Raw genomic sequence first — 20,233 nt, forward strand, 5'->3', positions numbered from 1 at the left:
ACTTACGAGTTCAAGCGACTAATATGCTACTACTAGTTCTGGAGCGCTTATTTTAAATGGTTCAGGTGATTGAACATATGGGTCAGGTGACTGAAGTCTGTGTTTTAAACTTATGAACTGTACTGATTTCTTTCCTAAATTTCTATATATGTGCTGACTTTTTGAGTCCGTCTCCTATTTTGATTATGACAAATTACAGTATCTCACATGTGTGCTAAGTGTATGAACAAATTTACTTTTTTAAACACAGATGACATATGAGAAATGGAAGTCGAGAAACACTTAAACGAGCACATATTTCAGCGCAATCCATGTTATAGCAAAGGAGCAAAGCATGAAGTTCTTTCACTTTTCTTTCAAGTTGTATTGTATTGCGTTATATTTTCTTTGGGTTTGTAATAATCCTTGGTTTGTAATAATTAATGCATGGCATGCATGGTAGGAGTATAAGCTCAAATTGTAACAAGCTGCCTAATTTACCATTTTTTTCCACATAATAACATTTATAATAATTCTAATAACCTGCCAACTGCTAAAGTCATGATCAACCTGGACCCATGGGTATTAGGGATATACCTGTCATAAAACTCTAATACCTAAGTAGTGAAAAAAAATCACATACATGCCACAAAACACTAGAAACCATACCAGAGTTCTACTAAATCTGTCATATATATATATACATCCCAAAAAAACAAAAAAGTATCCTAGGGTCATAATCCAAATATTCATCTGACCCTAGCTCGACCCACTTACCCTATAGACAGGGTAGCTCAGTCCACTTCTACTGCTGCATGGCTTTATCCTCCCTCCTACCTGGATTTCCTAAAATATTTGCAATGCTGGAGTGAGACACCTCTCAGTAAGGGAGACAAATTAATATCAGTGTGTGACAGCATAAGTATTTTTCATGACATACATATAAACTATACATAATTCATATCATGTATAAACAATTGTATCATATTTGAATAAAATATGATTTAACATAACATAGTTTAACATACTAAATTCTTGTACTGAAAAATCATCTTATATAAACATATCATACTTCAATTATTACCCAAGATAGATAGATAGTAAGCTATCATCATGTCTTACCCCCCACATGATAGCGTTGTGCAGCCCGAAGGCGGGACCTAGCAATGGCTAGCCGACCATGTTAAGTCAAATATCGGTTATAGTGTAAGTACGATGGGCCTGTTCCACCTATATTGGACTACCAGGGGAACTACGACACTCCTATAAAGCCACATCGCCTGCCATCTCCCACACTCTACATAAGATGTATGGTAGCACTAACATAAACGTAAACGTAAACGTAAATGTAAACGTGAACATACAACTACGATACTGTGCTTCATAAAACTAAACTAGGTTATCCGAGTTCTGATAACATATAATAAATTCCATATTAAAACATAGTTGTTTCGTATTTCAGAGTAATATTTGATATAAACATATTTCATGATTTCTTACATATCATATGTAATCACAACATTTACGCCGACATAATTCATAACGTAAAAATCACGGCATTTATGCCGGCATAATTCATAACGTAATAAACATTCATTCTTGTACTATTTAACATAATCTTAAAAACATAGTTCATGTACTGTTTTTAGGGTTTTCCTAAAAACTGCTATAACATGTTTATCTTGAAAAAATCATAATATTTCAAAATAACATAATTCTCATGGAAATATTATACTTATGCCACACAAATGTAAGTAGTCTCATAAACTCATAATTTGTTCTAAAATCATATTTTCTTATAAAATGTGTTAAAATCATTTCCCTGTTTCACGACAATATTCTCAAACATAATTCTATAACATACATATTTTCTTGAAAATAAATGTTGCATAATAATAAATAATTTCATGAAAATGCTGACTTGTTTTATCCCCTTATCTGACTTACTGAGAAGCCCACAAATATTCCAAACCTACACCCTTGTGTTTCCCAGCTCAACACTCTAAAATTACATTTTCCCTAACAAAACTTCAGTATTATTCTACCTAAAGCATTTTCCTTAGTCCAAAAACACCAAAAACCTTATAAAACTCAAAATAACCAACTTACCCAGATTTTGGGATGGTGTCCAAGTTGGCCTAACCAACGAACTACTCCAGCAGTTTTGAAAAGAATTTTCCTAGGAGTAGTGTGGTGGCTTCCAATCATCGAACTGGCGAAGGACAAAGCCAGAAACTTAAAGAGGGGGGGAAGACGTTTTAGAGAGAGAAAACCTTGCATGAAATTCCTTCTCTGAAACCCGAGTTTGACATATTTATAAAACACGGATTCGTCGACGAGTCCATAAAGGGAGTTCGTCGACGAACACTTACTCGTCGACGAATTTCAGGCCCTAAAATTAGCCCTCTCGGTAATGTATTGTCGACGAGACATGCGTCCACGTTGACGAGCCCAAGAAGCCTGCTCGTCAACGTGCACTCTGCACTCGTTGACGAGATCCTGTTGAAACCCCTTTTTGAAAAATTATTTTCTCTCCTTTCTTTTATTATTTAATTACTATAATTCTTCGAGGTCTCTACATTCTCTTCTCCTTATAAAATTTCGTTCTCGAAATTTACTATCTGTATTGAACACCATCCTTTGAGGAAAATGACTACTTATTTTATTACTTACCCTCACTTGTGGCAGAAGAATACCGTGGTTTCATTTAGGGTTCTGGGACATTACAAATACATAAAAGAAAATTTCCCCAAAAACTAAAACACTACCTACTAATAGAAAATTATTACATGTACTAACCTGCACAAAAGAAACTTAACATACTTACCTGCATCTTTTCTTGGTTACTACTGATCCCCACTAAAATAGATATGGGTATTTCTATCATACTTCTTCTTCAAGCTCCCATGAAGCTTCTTCCACCGCATAATTCCTCCACGGGACTTTTACTAATAGAATTCTCTTATTATGCAATTCATGTTCCTTCCTATCTAAGATCTGCACTGGTATCTCCTTATAAGCCAGTGATTCTCTGAGTTCTATCCCCGCATAAGTGACCACGTGGGAGAGATCTGAGATGTATTTATTCAGCATAAAAACATGAAACACGAAACACATCATGTATTTTGGATAAAACTGGTGGTAAGGCTAGCCAATAGGCGACTGACCTGACTCTCTCAAGTATCTCGAAAGGGCTAATAAACCTAGGACTCAGCTTACTCTTCCTTCCAAACCTCATAGTACCTTTCAATGACGCTATTTTCAGAAATACATGGTCTCCTACTTTGAATTCTAATTTCTGGCGGCAATTATCTGTATAACTTTTCTGCCGACTTTGAGCTGCACTGATTATATCTTTAATAAACCGGACTTAATCGTATGTCTGCTGCACTATTTCTGGTCCCAAAACTCACCTCTTATTTACCTCATCCCAGTATAGAGGAGAACGACATCTCCTACCACATAGCGCCTCATAAGGTGTCATGTCAATGCTGGTCTGATAATTGTTATTGTATGCAAACTCTACCAGCAGCAAATACTGGGTCTGTGGATGCATCAGTCTTAGCGGTTGTGTTCAGCATAAGATTGGTATGGACCTGGAAAGGTTAGGCGTGGAGTTAGTGGAAGGAAATCATCAGGCTTTCATTGCTAGCTTAGTGTGTACTGGAATCGGTGGCAGTTGGATCAAATATCTGCCATTAGTTGAGTTCGCCTACAACAACAGTTATCAAGCCAGCATCGGGATAGCACCGTATGAGGCACTATATAGTCAGAGATGCCAATCTCCATTGTATTGGGATGAGGTCAGTGAGCGGCAAATTTTATGGTCGTAGTTTGTTCAGCAGGCCGCCGAGAAGGTCTAGGTTAGTAGAGATAGAATAAAGACAAGTCAAAGTCAGCAAAAGAGTTGTGCGAATACTCGCCGACAGAAGCTGGAGTTCGAGATAGGTGATGCTGTGTTTTTTAGGATTGCTCCGATGAAGGAGTGATGAGGTTTGGTAGGAAGAGCAAGCTGAGCCCTAAGTACGTCGGATCATTTAAGATTCTGGAGAGAGTTGATTTGGTGGCGTATAGGATAGCATTACCTCCCGCATTGTCTAAGCTTCATGACGTGTTCCACATATCTATGCTTAGGAGGTATGTTCCAGATCCTTTGCATGTGATTAGTTACGAGTCTTTAGAGCTCAGGGACACGTTAGCATATGAGGAGATATCAGTACCAATCCTAGATCGTAACGAGCAGGAGCTACGTACGAAGAGAATTCCGTTAATAAAGCTACAGTGGGGAATCATGCAGTAGAGGAAGCCTCATGGGAGTTAGAGTCAGAGATACGTCACAAGTACCCACAGTTATTCAGAGATGCTCAGAGCTAAACAGGTGACTAGAGCGATAAGTAAGTGTCAATTTATATGTATAGTGTTTAGAGTAGGTTTGTTTATAGCTTTATGTATGTTTGGTCTTTGGGAGAGTTTCGCATGGATATTGTAATCTCCCGAGATAGTGTATATAACCACAGTATTCCTCCACCATAAGTAAGGGTAGGTAATAAATTTGGGACGGGGCCACTATATGGGTAGCTACCGACTCTTCGGCAAGTTGTGAGATAAAAAGGTAATTGACATTAGTTAGCAAATTTCAAGGACGAAACTTTTATAAGGAGGGGAGATCGTAAAAACCCAAACCAGGAAAATAAAGAAATGAATTAAATAAGAAAGGAAATAGGGGATCTTTGGCAAGTTTCATCGACGAACTCCATGTTCTCATCGACGAAGGCCCATCTGAGGTTCGTCGCTGAAATTCAGAGCTTCATCAACGAAGAGATCCAGAACGTTCGGAAAAATATCAGGCTTAGGGTTCAACGATGAGGTCCTTCTTTCATCGACGAACGGCTTTCAATGGTTCGTTGATGAAGGCGCCATACGTCAACGAATTTGACTGGGTCAAGGGGTCTATAAATAAAATATTTTGTTGGTTTCTTCATTAAGAAACTTGATTTCTCTCTCTTTCTCTCTCTAACCCGCATCTCTACCCTCTCTCTCTCTACGATTTCTCGCCGCTTGTTGACAAATTCGACAAATGGAAGTTACTACAAGGATCTAGGGGAGATTCTCTACAAGTCTAGCGGAGCAAATTTTGATTTAAGCATTTCGAGCGTTACTCCAAAATCGAGATAAGTAGGTTTTTAAGGCTTTATAGTTGTTGTGAACTATAGGAAGGCTTAAGAAATGATTAATGGTTGTTGATCTAGAGGTTTTGTTGATTTATTTGGGGAAATTGTGATTTCAGGATTTTGAACTGCAAACGCTGTAGGACGTAGAGTTTGGGATTTCCAATAGGCTTTCTTGTAAGCCAGGTAAGGGGATTTGTCTTACATTAGTTATTTTTTGAAATTTGAACCGATTAAACTGTATTTTATGATTTTGGAAAAATTGGGGTCTTGGGGTATGGTCTCCATTTTTCTTTAAACTTATATATTCTTATTATATTAAAAGTTGGAGATGCTTGAAACCTTGTTTTATATAAATTGTAGTTTTACAAACCATTTATTGTATTATAGCATATTTAATCAAATGAGTGTGACATGAGAGGGTAAATGTGAATGGAAAGAACTAGTAAAATATCTGTATGAGATATGGGAACTGGAGTTCCAAATTGTTTTCAGGAATTGTAGAAAACGAGAAACCGATTTAAGACCGAGGGTTGTGAATGTCTGGTAATGCCAACGAATGAATGAGTTTGTGAAAAATACTGAAATTTCTTAAATGCTTTATGGAATGAACACAAGTTACTATGCTTTCATTATAAATTATATATATGATGTATGAACCACCTGAGGAACTAGTTACTATGGAAGCACGGTATTGTTGTTAGTGAGTTATACAGTGCAACCACACCTTATTGGTAAGCGTGGGTATCTGAAAAGTCGATTTGTCATTGGACATGGTGTTTAATCCAGGGTGGGAATGACCAAAGCAGACTTGTAACATTGAAGCGATTAGACTGGTGGGCCGCTAGAGCTAGATCAGGTCTATGGACTGCACAACCCGTACCATGGGGGAAGTAGATGATGTTTATGTGGTGTTCCTAAGAAGGGATGAGTTCGATATGCATTTACATGATTTAAAAATAAAATGGGCGGAGTTACAGCTTTGAGTACCGAGCCAAGGGATTTTACAGTGTATGGGTCCATATCCTACCCTAACCTCGGGAACTCTAGCTTGTAATGAGCTACACTATCTTTTGTAGGAATTATATATATATATCTTCTATATTACAAGGTTGAGAATGTTTTAACTGCGTAATTCATTTCAGTTAAACTTACTATTGTTTTTCTATTGAAATAAACTCATGTAGTCACACACTGATGTAATATGATCCACCTTACTGAGAAGTGTCTCCCCCCAATATACAAATCTTGTTTCAGGTCCTGCAAGAAACCAGACCTAGCATTCTAGAGGATTATAGAGTGTAGTGTTTTTGTGAGTCTTTTTTGGTAAGTACTCGTGTAAGTACTAGACTATAGTCAGGTTATCTTTTTGGGATTGTAATAGAAACATTGGAAGTATTTATGTAATAGTATTGACTTAGAACTCTGGTATGGTACTTTAAGAATGAAACATTTCCGCTGTTTTATTATATGTTGTTTATGGAAAGGGCAACCACAAACCCTTCGGGGTTGAACCCTCTTATTTATGGTATCAAAAAGTATTTTTGTTTCATGTTATGTTTTCTAGCACTCTGAGCCCATGGCGGGTCGGGGTGTTACACAAAATGACATTAATGGTCGCAAAATATATAAATTTATATATTTTCAAGCCTAAACATAATAACAATTTCATTAATCAAAATATAAACATAGGACAATTAATTTCATGACAAATAAACAATCTAAGCTGCTCGAAATTCTCAAGTCATCCATATCCCAAAATACTCATACAATAAGTTTATGTTCTGAATGTTAACAATTAACCATTTATAGAAAATATTGAATGCAAAAAAGAAGAAAAAAAAAATCAACTTGTGCTTAGTCTTTTCCAACTTCAAGCATCACCATCATTGCAACCATCGCCATCTTGCAAATTTAAATAAAAAAATGGTAAAAATTGATAAACATTTTGGCAGTCTCCCCTAAAAGTTAGACATTCCTATATAATAAGACCCGCTAAAAATTGAAGCAATGCAATATGAAAAATTACAACAGCACCCAAAATTATTTCAGGTACATAGTTGATGCATGATATATCTAAGAACCATATAATTCCATCACTTACATGTGAAGACGATCAAATTTGACAAAGTAATGTATATATTAATAATTAACTTTCATTAGAGAGAGGGAGTGTATAATGACAATATCTTTATTTGTATCCATGCATGAATATTAAACAGAATTTTTTTTTATCCTTCAAATAGTGCAATAAGATGCAGAATAGGACATCCATGATGAAGGTCCCCTGTTCAAACTTTAAGCCACGAGAAGGGGTTTAGATTGGGTAAAAGGCTACCCTTGTTGTGTGGCCTAGGGCTAGGTAAGCTGCTGTATAATCTTGGCTAAGTGGGCTGATTGGTTAATTTGAAGTCATAAGTTAGTTACTTGTGCAATACTGGTTGAAAGTAGTTCGACAATCAGCCTTTCTAGAAATTGGTACAAGGCTTCCTACAATTCCTAATGTGCAAAATCTATCATACATCTAGTTACCAAACCAAGTTAACAACAAGATTGTCCCATCACAGCATTCAAAATCATCCAAACCAAGTTACCAAACACGCCAAGATCAAGCCGAAACAAACAACAAACAAAGCATAACATTGGATGAACAGGGAGCATAAATCCCCATTACCATTTATTAAAACAATACTTTACAATTCTCACATATAAATTAGCAAGGCGGAAACTCCATTGAAGTTTGTTTATAACTACATATTGGAGCAGACTTAAAATAAAAGATAAACCACTCACCATAGGATTTGAGTTAGTGTGTTGCTGCATTTGCTCATGCCACTTTAGTAGCCTCTCCATTTGTTCTTCTCTTTCCTTCATCATCCTCATTTTCTTGTCATTAGTCCACCATGCATTCTTTCATGTTTTTTTGGTTGGTTTTCTAACTCGTTAAATAGTGTACTTCTTGGTTGCTTTGTATCCAGAACATTTGCCATGAACTTACAAAATATAATGCCAATGACCTTTGAAAATATCTCATCTTGACTTGGAACTAGTTCCTCCTCTTCTCTTGTACAATCTTTAAATTCCTTTATATCATACTTTAAAAAACCACCAAAGCAGTGTTGTGACATGTTTGTCTACATATATGTCTAAAGAAATAAAAGAATACTTTCAAAGAAAAAAAATACATACATAAACCTTCTTAGCTACCAGATCATGCCATTCCCATTCACCCATATCTATCAAAAACGAATGCTCCACCATCCAAACATCGGATAAAAGAGCCATCACACCGGTTTCTTCATCAATCTATAATATTTGATTTATTGAGTCAAAAGACTAGCAGTAATTTGATATGGAAATATTACAATGCACTTATGTAGTGTGTGTGTGTGTGTGTGTGTGTATTTAGCTCTCACCATATCATACTTTATTTGTACAAAAGGAACTAGCTTGGTGGAGGCTATCATCTTTTGATGAGAGCGATTCTCTGTATTTATTATACTCGTTTCCTATATTATGTTTTGCACAATACATCAATAAATAAAAGTACCTATTCTTTGTTTAAAAATATATATATATATATATATATATATATATATATTCAAAATAGACAATTATCATTATTACCAAGAAGTCCTCGGTTGTGAAGACATTTAACATTGCTCTCCATTCCTCTTTTGCCAACCCATGAGGTATATGTCCCATATGATCTTCATCAGTGGTGTATTCCTTATATTTACCATAAAGGTGCTTCCATTTTCAATACAAGATCCTTATTTCAAAGAAACAAAAATAGTGAAACTTGTACTCTTTCATTTTTGGCATATCAATTTCAATCTTACCATCCTCTTCCCTCTTTTTCCATATAGGAGGATGATTGAGCCATAATATTACAATTATTTTGTACGATAATTTACATCAATCACAGTTTTGCACACTCGTAATTAATAAAATTAGGCTGTGCAGAGAAAAAGCATATTTAAATATGGGTCTTAAGAAACAATTGTGTTTTCCCTTTATTGCCTATTTTCTTGGACCTTGAATTGGTTGTAAAGTGTTTGACACTTGTGTGATCTTATAACACAGTTTAATGCTTAAATTTCTAGTGTCATTTTATTTTATTTTCTACAAATACAATTTACCATTTCATTTTTTTCTCTTCACATCAAAATGGTAGAAAAATTTACTACAAAAGTGAAAATAGTAGCAGCCCCAGCAAGATCTCAAAGAAATTGGAGAAGTCATGTGCTCCCAACGGCTGCAACAAAGAAATTAGAAGCTATGTGCCCGACCGTTGGAGGGAATATTGGCAGGCTAGGGGGAGAAAAGGAGTGGGGAGAAGCAGAATTAGAGTTTTTTCCCGTTTTAACTTTTTTTTAAAAAAATATATTAAATAATACCTCATTCTGGGAAGTATTTCCCAGAATGACTCTGACGTAATCTCGCTAGTCTAAGTAGCGATTTTTAACCAAATCTCGCTACTTCAAGTAGCGAGATTTACCACATGTCACTGCAGATTATTTTTTGTAAAGCACAAATCTCGCTACTTGGAGTAGCGATTTTTAACCAAATCTCGCTACTTGGAGTAGCGAGATTTACCACGTGTCACTGGAGATTATTTTTTGTAAAACACAAATCTAATTATGTGTTGTAAAAAATATTATTTAATATCTATATTTTAAAAAATGATAAAAAAGGAAAAAACTCGGTTCCTTGTGTTGTGGTGTTTTTTGGTTCGTTGAATGGATTGTCTCGGGTGGACAGCCCCAAAAATGATAAATAAAGATGCAGTCATCGATTCTCCTGAGAGGCCACGAGTAAATATTAATGACAAAGGACGCATTTTTTATACTAATACTTGTACTTGCTCCACTATTCAGCCCAAGCCTGGCTGAGGAAGAGTTACGAGGCGTAAAACAAAAAAAATATGCAGATTGGCCCGTGCATACTATATTGAATATAATGATTCCATCATTCATGATAAGATCAATAATAAGATAAATAAGTGTTGGAATATTGCTTCAAGAATTGAACAGTTGGAACTGAAATCCAAAGCTACGCAAGTTAAATTAGAAGAAGAGAAGATTAGTTAATTAGTTAGCCTGATTAGTTAGTTTTCTTTATTCTTGATTCTTGTATTATATAAATACAAACATATACTCTGTATTTGAAGCAGATAATAGAGAAGAATTTTTCAGCTTATGTAAAAACTTCACATGGTATCAGAGCACTTGCTTCCCTTCCGCAATTTTTTTTAAGTTTCAAGAAACCATGAAAGCTCTGTTTTTAGCCACACTGCACCTCCAAATTCTAAGCAGTACGTATATTCAGAAAAATTCTGACGCTGATCAAGAGAAGCTGATAGATTAGTATTCTGTATCGGCATTATTCTGGTATCAAATTGCAAAGCCTCAAGTGAATTGCTTTTATCTCTGGTCTTTACAAAGAAAAATTCGTTGATCTGCAAATTTTTTATATTTCTTGGAGAAATTCCATATATGACTTCTGCTGATAATTCTACCAGTTCTCAAAATTGTCATCGTATGATCAATCTTTCTGATGATTCATCCAGTCCATATTACTTACATCCAAGTGATAATCCTGGTGCATTACTGGTTTTTGAAATTTTTAGTGGTGATAATTACATTGCATGGAGTCGGTCAATCACCATTGCTCTAACAGTTAAAAATAAGGGAGCATTCATTGATGGCTCGATTCTTGCTCCTTCTATAAATCAGTGTTCTCTCCATACTACATGGCTGCGTGCAAACAATCTAGTTCTTTCATGGTTAATGAATTCCATTTCCAAGGAAATAAGAAATAGTCTTCTCTATGTTACATCTGCTGTTGATCTTTGGAATGAGCTGAAAACAAGATACTTACGAAGTGATGGTCCCAGAGTTTTTCATCTTGAAAAATCTCTTAGTTCTATTACTCAGGGTTGTTTATCAATTACTGAATATTTTAATTCATTCAAATCATTATGGGATGAATATATTAACTACCGACCATTCCCTACATGTAGCTGTGGTAAAATGGCAACTTGTACCTGTAACCTGTTTGATTTTTTGTTGGTTAGACAGCAATCTGATTATGTGTTGAAATTTTTGATTGGTCTGAATGATTTCTATGCTCCAATTCGAAGTCAATTGCTTATGATTTTGCCATTACCAAGTATGGCGAAAGTATTTTCTTTACTACTTCAAGAGGAAAGTCAAAGACAACTAAATAATATTGTCAGCAGTGAAACTCATGCTTTGATTGCCAAACAAAACATTCAGCCATCTGGTTTTTTGAAATTCTCAAAGGATAAACAGAAGAGATTTTCTCTATGCTGTACACATTGTGGATACAATGGGCATACAATAGAAAAATGTTTTCATCTTCATGGTTTTCCTCCTGGCTGGACTGGACCAAAAGGAAAAAGGAAGCCACCTACTGCACGTGCTGCCATGACAACTCCTGAGCTTTCTCTTCAACAGAGTAATGAGGATCCAAAGTTTTCTTTTACTTCTGAGGAATTCAATAAATTGCTAGCACTTGCAAATTCTACTTCATCTCCAATATCTCATCAAACATCTTCTCTGGCTGTTAACATTGTTACTTCTCAATTTTCTGGTAACCCTTCAAATTTTTGTTATTTAGTTTCTTCATCTCTGCAGAATGTACATTCATGGATTCTAGATACAGGTGTAACAGATCACATGATATGTTCACCTTCATTATATTCTTCTCCACCTATACCAATCAACACTTCCGTAAATTTGCCAAATGGAAACTCTTTTCCAGCTTCACACATTGGCAGTATTTGCATTTCAAATATACTGTCTTCACATAATGTGTTGTGTGTTCCCAGTTTTTTCATTCAATCTGTTGTCTGTTTCTAAACTAACAAAACAATCTAACATTTGTGTTTCTTTCTTTAACTCATATTGCCTTCTACAGGACCAATTAACAAAGAAGATGATTGGGACCAATTAACTCATACTGCCTTCTTTAACTCATATTGAGAAACATGGACTGTACCATTTATCTCAAGTTCCTTAAAAGGCTGCTACTCACAAATCAGCCAAGTTTCATTCTTCATCTTTGGCTTCAACCATTACCCAAAATCAATTAGATACCTGGCACTACAGACTTGGTCATGTTTCCAACTCAAGGTTACCTTATCTTAAACAGCTGGAGTCATCCATATCTTTTAATACCACACATGTTTGTGATGTATGTCATTTAGCAAAACAAAGAAAACTCTCATTTCCTGTATCTTAGTCTAGTTCAAAGAACAAATTTGATTTGATCCATTGTGATATATGGGGACCATTCAATGTTGTTTCCTATTCTGGTTTCAAGTATTTTCTTACTATAGTTGATGATCATACTCGTTGAACTTGGGTATACATGCTCAAGATGAAATCTGAAGTTTCTTCTATCGTTAAAAATTTTTGCACAATGGTAGTAACCCAATTTAATGTTCCTGTTAAAATAGTGAGATCAGATAATCGTCCTGAATTTCTTTTAACTCAATTCTATAATGACCATGGCATTATACATCAAAGATGTTGTGTAGAAACTCCACAACAAAATGGTGTTGTGGAAAGAAAACACCAACATTTGTTAAACACTGCCAGGGCCTTATTGTTTCAAGCAAATATGCCTTTACCTTTCTGGAGTGACTGTGTATTAACTGCAGCTCACATTATAAATAGAATTCCAACTCCAAGTCTTAACAACCAAACACCATCTGAAATGCTTTTTGATAAACCTCCTAATCTTTCTCATCTTAAAGTATTTGGTTGCCTTTGTTTTGCATCAACACTTACAACCCATAGACATAAATTTGATCAAAGATCTACCAAATGTTTATTCTTGGGTTATCCTTCTAACATAAAAGGTTACAAATTAATGGACCTTAATACTAATAAAGTTTTCATCTCAAGAAATGTAGTTTTTTCTGAAAATATTTTTCCTTTTAAGGTTTTTTCACCTAATCCCGAATCACATTCTTTCTTATTCCCTCCATCAGCTTCTACATCTGATTTTTTTTATTCTTCTAATCAAACTCCTCCATCCTCTTCACATTCAACCAACAATCATCTAACATCTTTGAACAATGTTCCCATCCCAGATATTATTTCACCACAACTCAGAAAATCTTCAAGGATTACACGACGGCCAAGCTATTTGCAGGATTTTTACTGTGGTACAGCTTCCAAGGTTTCACTTGCAACTTCTTCATCTGATATTGCTAATTGTTTTTCTAATAAAGGTATTCTATATCCCATCTCTGATTATCTTTATGAAAAACAATTATCTCCTTCTCATAAAGCTTTTCTAGTCTCCATTTCAGCTTCTAAAGAACCCAAAACTTACAAATTAGCTGCTCAAATACCTGAATGGCAAGCTGCAATGCAAAATGAATTAAATGCCTTGGAATTAAATAAAACTTGGGAACTTGTAACTCTTCCTCAACATAAACAGACTATTGGTTGTAAGTGGGTATTTCCAATTAAGTATAAGGCAGATGGAACTATTGAAAGGTACAAAGCTCGATTAGTAGCTAAAGGTTACACTCAACAAGTAGCCTATTTTTTTTAAAATATCTTTACTCATATTAATATTTAAATTAGAAGGATCCGATAGTTTCATTATTAAGTCAAATGACAAAAATACTTATCATAGATAGTGCTGGATCTTGGGGATAATAATAATAATAATGCAATTATTATTTTACAAAAAATTCATTAATATTGTATTGCTGCCCCCTTATGTTTTTGGATCCATTTAAATGTTTATTAAGATCAGGCAAGAGAACAAAATTAAGAAGTGTATCTCATTTCAAAATTGTTTCATATACTATTCAAAATTTTGAATTTAATATTTTTCATATCAAATTTGTATTATATCCCCCCCATAGTACAAGCATGAAGTTATCTCTTACTTTAGAAGCATGAAGTTAGACTTGAGTTCATGGACATATTAAACTATATAGAATGTTGAATTGAAGACCATTCAGTGTCAACCTAAAATCTTTAAGAGTTCAGACTTTAGACTAGACCAATGACATAATCAAAAGGATAAATGGCATGGAGTCTTGCATGCATGCCTTTCAGAGATAGCCCCATCACATATCATGATAAAATCAAGAATAAGCCTGCAACCTATAATCCCCAAGACTTGCAGCTTCTAAGCACCAGTCCCACGCATGATGATTAATGGCGCTAAATTATTGAGATTGATCTGCTCTTACCTTCCATATTTAAATTTACATGTTCTAGCATATAGAGTTGGGACAACACTGTCCTACATTTAATGTTTTGTAACTTTTACTTCTTCATCATATATGTATCCATTATCGATAGGAGTTAATACAAGTTCATCCTTTACAGATCATAGGTTATTATTTTCGTCTGGCTTATGTTTAACTTTCTACATTTTGGATTGTCATTACATTTCTGATTTAATGATTGGTTCTATTGTGCCTTTGCTTAGCATTTGGTTTGTGCATTCAATGATTCCAAAGTATTGCAATGTTTTCCCTCGTTTAGTTCGAATTCCATTTCTTCGAAGCTGTTCATTCATATCTAAATTCGCAACCTGGTATTAATTAACAACAACTCTTACTTTATATGTAAAATAAGAACCACGAACCAACTGTTGTAGAAATACAAATGGCTCGGTATACACTTTTTAGGATTATATTTTATTTGGTAGTTCTAAAGATAAATCGTCATATCATACAGCTTTTTTACTGAGTATACATTTCAACCCTATTCAAGTTGAATTGCACCTAATTGACTTCTTTCCTTTTTCCTCGGGGGCCCGTTCGGTGTTACTTTCAATATTGTGAAATTAAAAGTAGAAATAAAACCTAAGAAACATACATAGAGAGACTAAATTATATTTCACAACGTTACATTCACGAGACTCGTATACATTGAACTTGTCAAAATAGTAAACTAATTTCGGCAGAGTCCTGTTTAAAAATTGAGCATATCCATCCACGCACCTGTGCAAATAAAACATTCTTCCAATACAGTTGATACCAGTATGTTCACAACATTACATTCACGAGAATCGTATACATTAAACCTATCAAAATAGTATACTAATTTCGGCAGAGTCCTATTTAAAAAATTGAGCATATCCATCCACGCACCTGTGCAAATAAAACATTCTTCCATACAGTTGATACCAGTATGTTCACAACATTACATTCACGAGAATCGTATACATTAAACCTATCAAAATAGTATACTAATTTCGGCAAAGTCCTGTTTAAAAATTGAGCATATCCATCCACGCACCTGTGCAAATAAAACATTCTTCCAATACACTTGATACCAGTATGTTCACAACATTACATTCACGAGAATCGTATACATTAAACCTATCAAAATAGTATACTAATTTCGGCAGAGTCCTGTTTAAAAATTGAGCATATCCATCCACGCACCTGTGCAAATAAACACATTCTTCCAATACACTTGATACCAGTATGTTCACAACATTACATTCACGAGAATCGTATACATTAAACCTATCAAAATAGTATACTAATTTCGGCAGAGTCCTGTTTAAAAATTGAGCATATCCATCCACGCACCTGTGCAAATAAAACATTCTTCCAATACAGTTGATACCAGTATGTTCACAACATTACATTCACGAGAATCGTATACATTAAACCTATCAAAATAGTATACTAATTTCGGCAGAGTCCTGTTTAAAAAATTGAGCATATCCATCCACGCACCTGTGCAAATAAAACATTCTTCCAATATAGTTGATACCAGTGTGTTCAGAACGTTACATTCATCAGATTCGTATACATTGAACATATCAAATTAGTACACTAAATTATGCCTGCTTGTCACTTTACCTATTGCTGCTCTATAGATTCAGAATTAAGTAAATTACATTATGTACAAATGATACTCCAAACAATTACATTATGTACAAATGATACTCCAAACAAGTTGAAATAAAGAAGAAATGATATATTCTATACAAATAGATGCTGTACAAATGAAGTCATTACTAAATACATTATGCCCAAATGAATAATGAATAAATACATTATGTACAAATGAAGCTGTAAACATATATCTGATGTACAAATCAAATTATGAACTAATTCACAACTGCATATATCGGCTACTCGGTACCGCATGGAGGTCGTCTCCGGTGTCGGGGTGGCTGCCGTCTGTGTCTGCCCTCACCTGGCTGCTTCCTCCAGCGTTGGGCGTCCGGTCACGTCGAGGGGCTACATGTCTGTCGTCTCCGCCCATACGTACTGGATAATCCCTCTCTAGGTGAAGCCGACGGGGAGCTATGTCGTATGTAGTCTCTGGACGAGTCCGAGCTGGCAAGCCGGGTGCGTCCACCTCCTCCGCATCAAGAGGGTCGTCTAGTAAGTACGACATCGACGGCGTCGCGGCAGAGTCAGATCGATAATCCGCCAGTCTACTGGAGGGTCCCGCAAAATCAGCAGCGGACAGCCCAAACACATACTCCTCATGTACAATGGGTGGTGAGAAGGTCGGACTCGATGGACGCCTGGAGGTAGCTGCTCGACCCCCTCGTACTGGAGCTGCTCGACCACCTCATAGAGCCAGCGTCCGGCGTGGGGTAGGGATCCGTCGCCCGTCCTCGTAGACAATGTCCAAACCAACTCTCGCTAAATTTGCTCACAACGGGGTCTGATGATAGCAACTCCACCTGGTGTAATACGTCAACCTGCATCATACGAAATAGTGTTTTAAAACATTGAACTACTAATCATCACGGTAACAAATTAGGTATACATTTGAGTAAGCGTACGAGGCTCATGTAGACCGCCGCAGTCCTATCTACAAAGCGACGTGTGATCGACCTGTACCACGCGTAATATGGATCCTCCGGACGCATACGGTCCATCTGCCGGACGCCCTCGACAATGTAGTCGAGCTATGTAACCCACACTCACTACATGGCCGTGCTCCGCTACCCGAATCTGTGTTCCCCCCCCGACTTCGACCATCATCTCGTGCAAGTCCTCCCCACGTACATCGACCCCCGAGGTACAGAGAAGGCAGCGGCAGGACGGGAAATTAGACTAGTAGAAAGCCAAATGGCGGCATCACCGGTTATGGGAGATGCCACCGACATATGAAAAAGCATAGAATGAGTGCACTCGGGGACAACGCATAGCAGGGAAGGAACAAATGCATAAAACAAGGTTTGGGTGAGAGTCTAGACATCAGGAAAAAATGGTATATCCGTTTGTAGGGCGGACAAGATTACGAAAATAGCGGCGTTAGACATATAGAATGTCAGACGTGGGACTGGAATATACAAATCTTTGAATAGCCCTAAATCCACATCACGGAGACTACCTCGTGCTAAAGGGGCTATGGTAAAGTTGCTGGAAGACCCCCCCAGGGCACCCCAAGGGCAGATTGGTTCCCGCGACCACCCTTTTCGGTGTGAGCAAATGTATCCTGGCTTGCTCGCAAACAAATGATCCCGACCACCATGCTCTTGTACAAAATAGAATCCAGTTATTCCCCCCCCGTTAGCAACAGGGGTTCTAACCACTATACGTACTACAAATGTTTGAAGCAAAAATTTCAGTTGATGTTAATAAGACTCCAAGCACCTCAGAGGTGGCCCTCAAGCTGGGTCACATCGGTCCGTCCGTCCTCATCCCTATGAACAGAGCGTCGGAATCCACCGAGCTTGCGCAGCTAGGACAGAAGCAGACAGATACGTGAAAGCGATTCTAAATCGCACAAAAATAAATAAGAGGAGGCTCCTACGCTATGTGGAGTGCGACACCTGGGTAGCGGCGCGGAACGGCACCATATCCCGGTACAGCCAAAGCTAACGTCACAGCACCCACCCCACCACACCCTAGAATGGCGTAACTCTGCTCGCTCGTTTGCGTAAGCCAGTGGATAGGAACAGCAAAGTGGAGCGTGTAAATCCACGTATAGTAGCCAGAACAGCGTCCCGACATATCAAAATTGAGCAATTTAGTCGTGGGCACTGTGAGTGACAACGCTATAGTATGATCATCAGGAATCACGCCTGCGAAGCTGGAGAAAAATTCTCCCCCTTCTAGAAACCGCATGACGAATGCGTGGGAACAACAAGCTCATACGTTCAGGGGCACCCAACCACTCCCTAACAATCAACCCAAAACTTACAAATTAGCTGCTCAAAGACCTGAATGGCAAGCTGCAATGCAAAATGAAGTAAAGGCCGGGGAATTAAATAAAAACTTGGGAACTTGTAACTCTTCCCAACATTAAACAGACTATTGGTTGTAGGTGGGTATTTCCAATTAAGTATAGGCAGATGGAAAAACTATTGGAAGGTAAAAAGCTCGATTGTAGCTAAGGTTACACTCAACCAAGTAGCCTATTTTTTAAAATATCTTTACTCCTATTAATATCTTTAAATTAGGAAGGATCCGATAGTCGATGAATAGTTTCATTTATTAAGTCAAAGACAAAAATTACTTATCATAGTAGTGCTGGGATCTGGGGATATAATAATAATAATGCCAATTATTATTTACAAAAAATTCATTAATATTGTATTTGCTGCCCCCTATGTTTTGGATCCATTTCAAATGTTATTAAGATCAGGCAAGGAGAACAAAATTAAGAAGTTGTATCTCATTTCAAAAATTGTTTCATATAACTATTCAAAATTTGAATTAATATTTTTCATATCAAAATTTGTATTATATCCCCCCAATAGTACGAAAAGCAGAAGTTTATCTCTTACTTTGAAGCATGAAGTTAGACTTGAGTTCATGGACATATAAAACTATATCGAATGTTGAATTGAAGACCATCAGGTAAAACTAAAATTCTTTAAGAAGTTCAGACTTTAGACTGACCAATGACATAACAAAAGGATAACATGCATGGAGTCGTGCATGCAGGCCTTTAGGATAGCCCATCCATATCATTGATAAAATCAAAGAATAGCCTGCAACCTTATAATCCCCAAGATTGAAGCTTTAAAGCACCCGTCCCACGCATGATGATTAATGGCGTAAATTATTGGATTGATTGCTCCACTTCATATGTAAATTTACAATGTTATAGCATATAGAGTTGGGACAACACTGTCCTACATTTAATGTTTGTAACTTTTATTCTTCATCATACTGGATCCATAATCGATAGGAGTTAATTACACCCCCCTCCCCCCCCCCCCCCCCCCCTAGTTCACCTTTACAGATCCTAGGTTATTATTTAGTCTGGCTTATGTTTAATTTCTACATTTTGGATTGGTCATTAAATTCTGATTTAATGATGGTTCTATGTGCCGTGCTTAGCATTTGGTTTGTGCCATTCAATGATTCAAAGTATTGCAATGTTTTCCCTCGTTAGTTCGAATTCCATTTCTTCGAAGCTGTTCATTTCATATCTAAATCGCACCTGGTATTAATTAACAACAACTCTTAACTTAATGTAAAATAAGAACCAAGAACCAAACTGTTGTAGAAATACCAAAATGGCTCGGTATGTACTTTTTAGGATATATTTTATTTGGTATTATAAAGATAAACTCATACATATCATACAGCTCTTTTTGAGTATTACATTTAAACCCTATTCAAGTTGAATTGCACCCTAATTGACTTCTTTCCTTTTCTCGGGGGCCCGTTGGTGTTCCTTTCAATATGTGAAATTAAAAGTAGAAATAAAACCTAAAGAAAAAATACAAGAGAGACTAAATTATATTCACAACGTTACATTCACGAGCCTCGTATTACATTGAACTTGTCAAAATAGTAAAACTAATTTCGGCAGAGTCTGTTAAAAAAATGAGCATCTCCATCCACGCACCTGTGCAAATAAAAACATTCTTCCAATACAGTTGATACAAGTATGTCACAACATTACATTCACAGAGAATAGTATACATTAAACCTATCAAAATAGTATACTAATTGGAAGAGTCCCGTTTAAAAATTGAGCATTCCATCCACGACCTGTGCCAAATAAAACATTCTTCCAATACAGTTGATCCCGTTATGTTCACAACATACATTCACGAGAATCGTATACATTAACCTTATCAAAATG

At 36.4% G+C, this 20,233-nt stretch overlaps 1 long non-coding RNA gene across 1 annotated transcript in view; it reads right to left on the minus strand.

Annotated features, from left to right (window-relative positions):
• Positions 1 to 8,170: 8,170 nt before the first annotated feature.
• LOC131146680 (uncharacterized) overlaps positions 8,171 to 20,233 on the minus strand; it is a 43,667-nt gene continuing 31,604 nt past the window's right edge. Inside the window, exon 3 of the long non-coding RNA XR_009134433.1 lies at positions 8,171 to 8,453. This is a non-coding gene — a long non-coding RNA (uncharacterized LOC131146680). The remainder of the gene's footprint in view (positions 8,454 to 20,233) is intronic.

Source organism: Malania oleifera, chromosome 13, assembly GCF_029873635.1.
Source record: "Malania oleifera isolate guangnan ecotype guangnan chromosome 13, ASM2987363v1, whole genome shotgun sequence".
Classification (NCBI taxonomy): Eukaryota; Viridiplantae; Streptophyta; class Magnoliopsida; order Santalales; family Ximeniaceae; genus Malania; species Malania oleifera.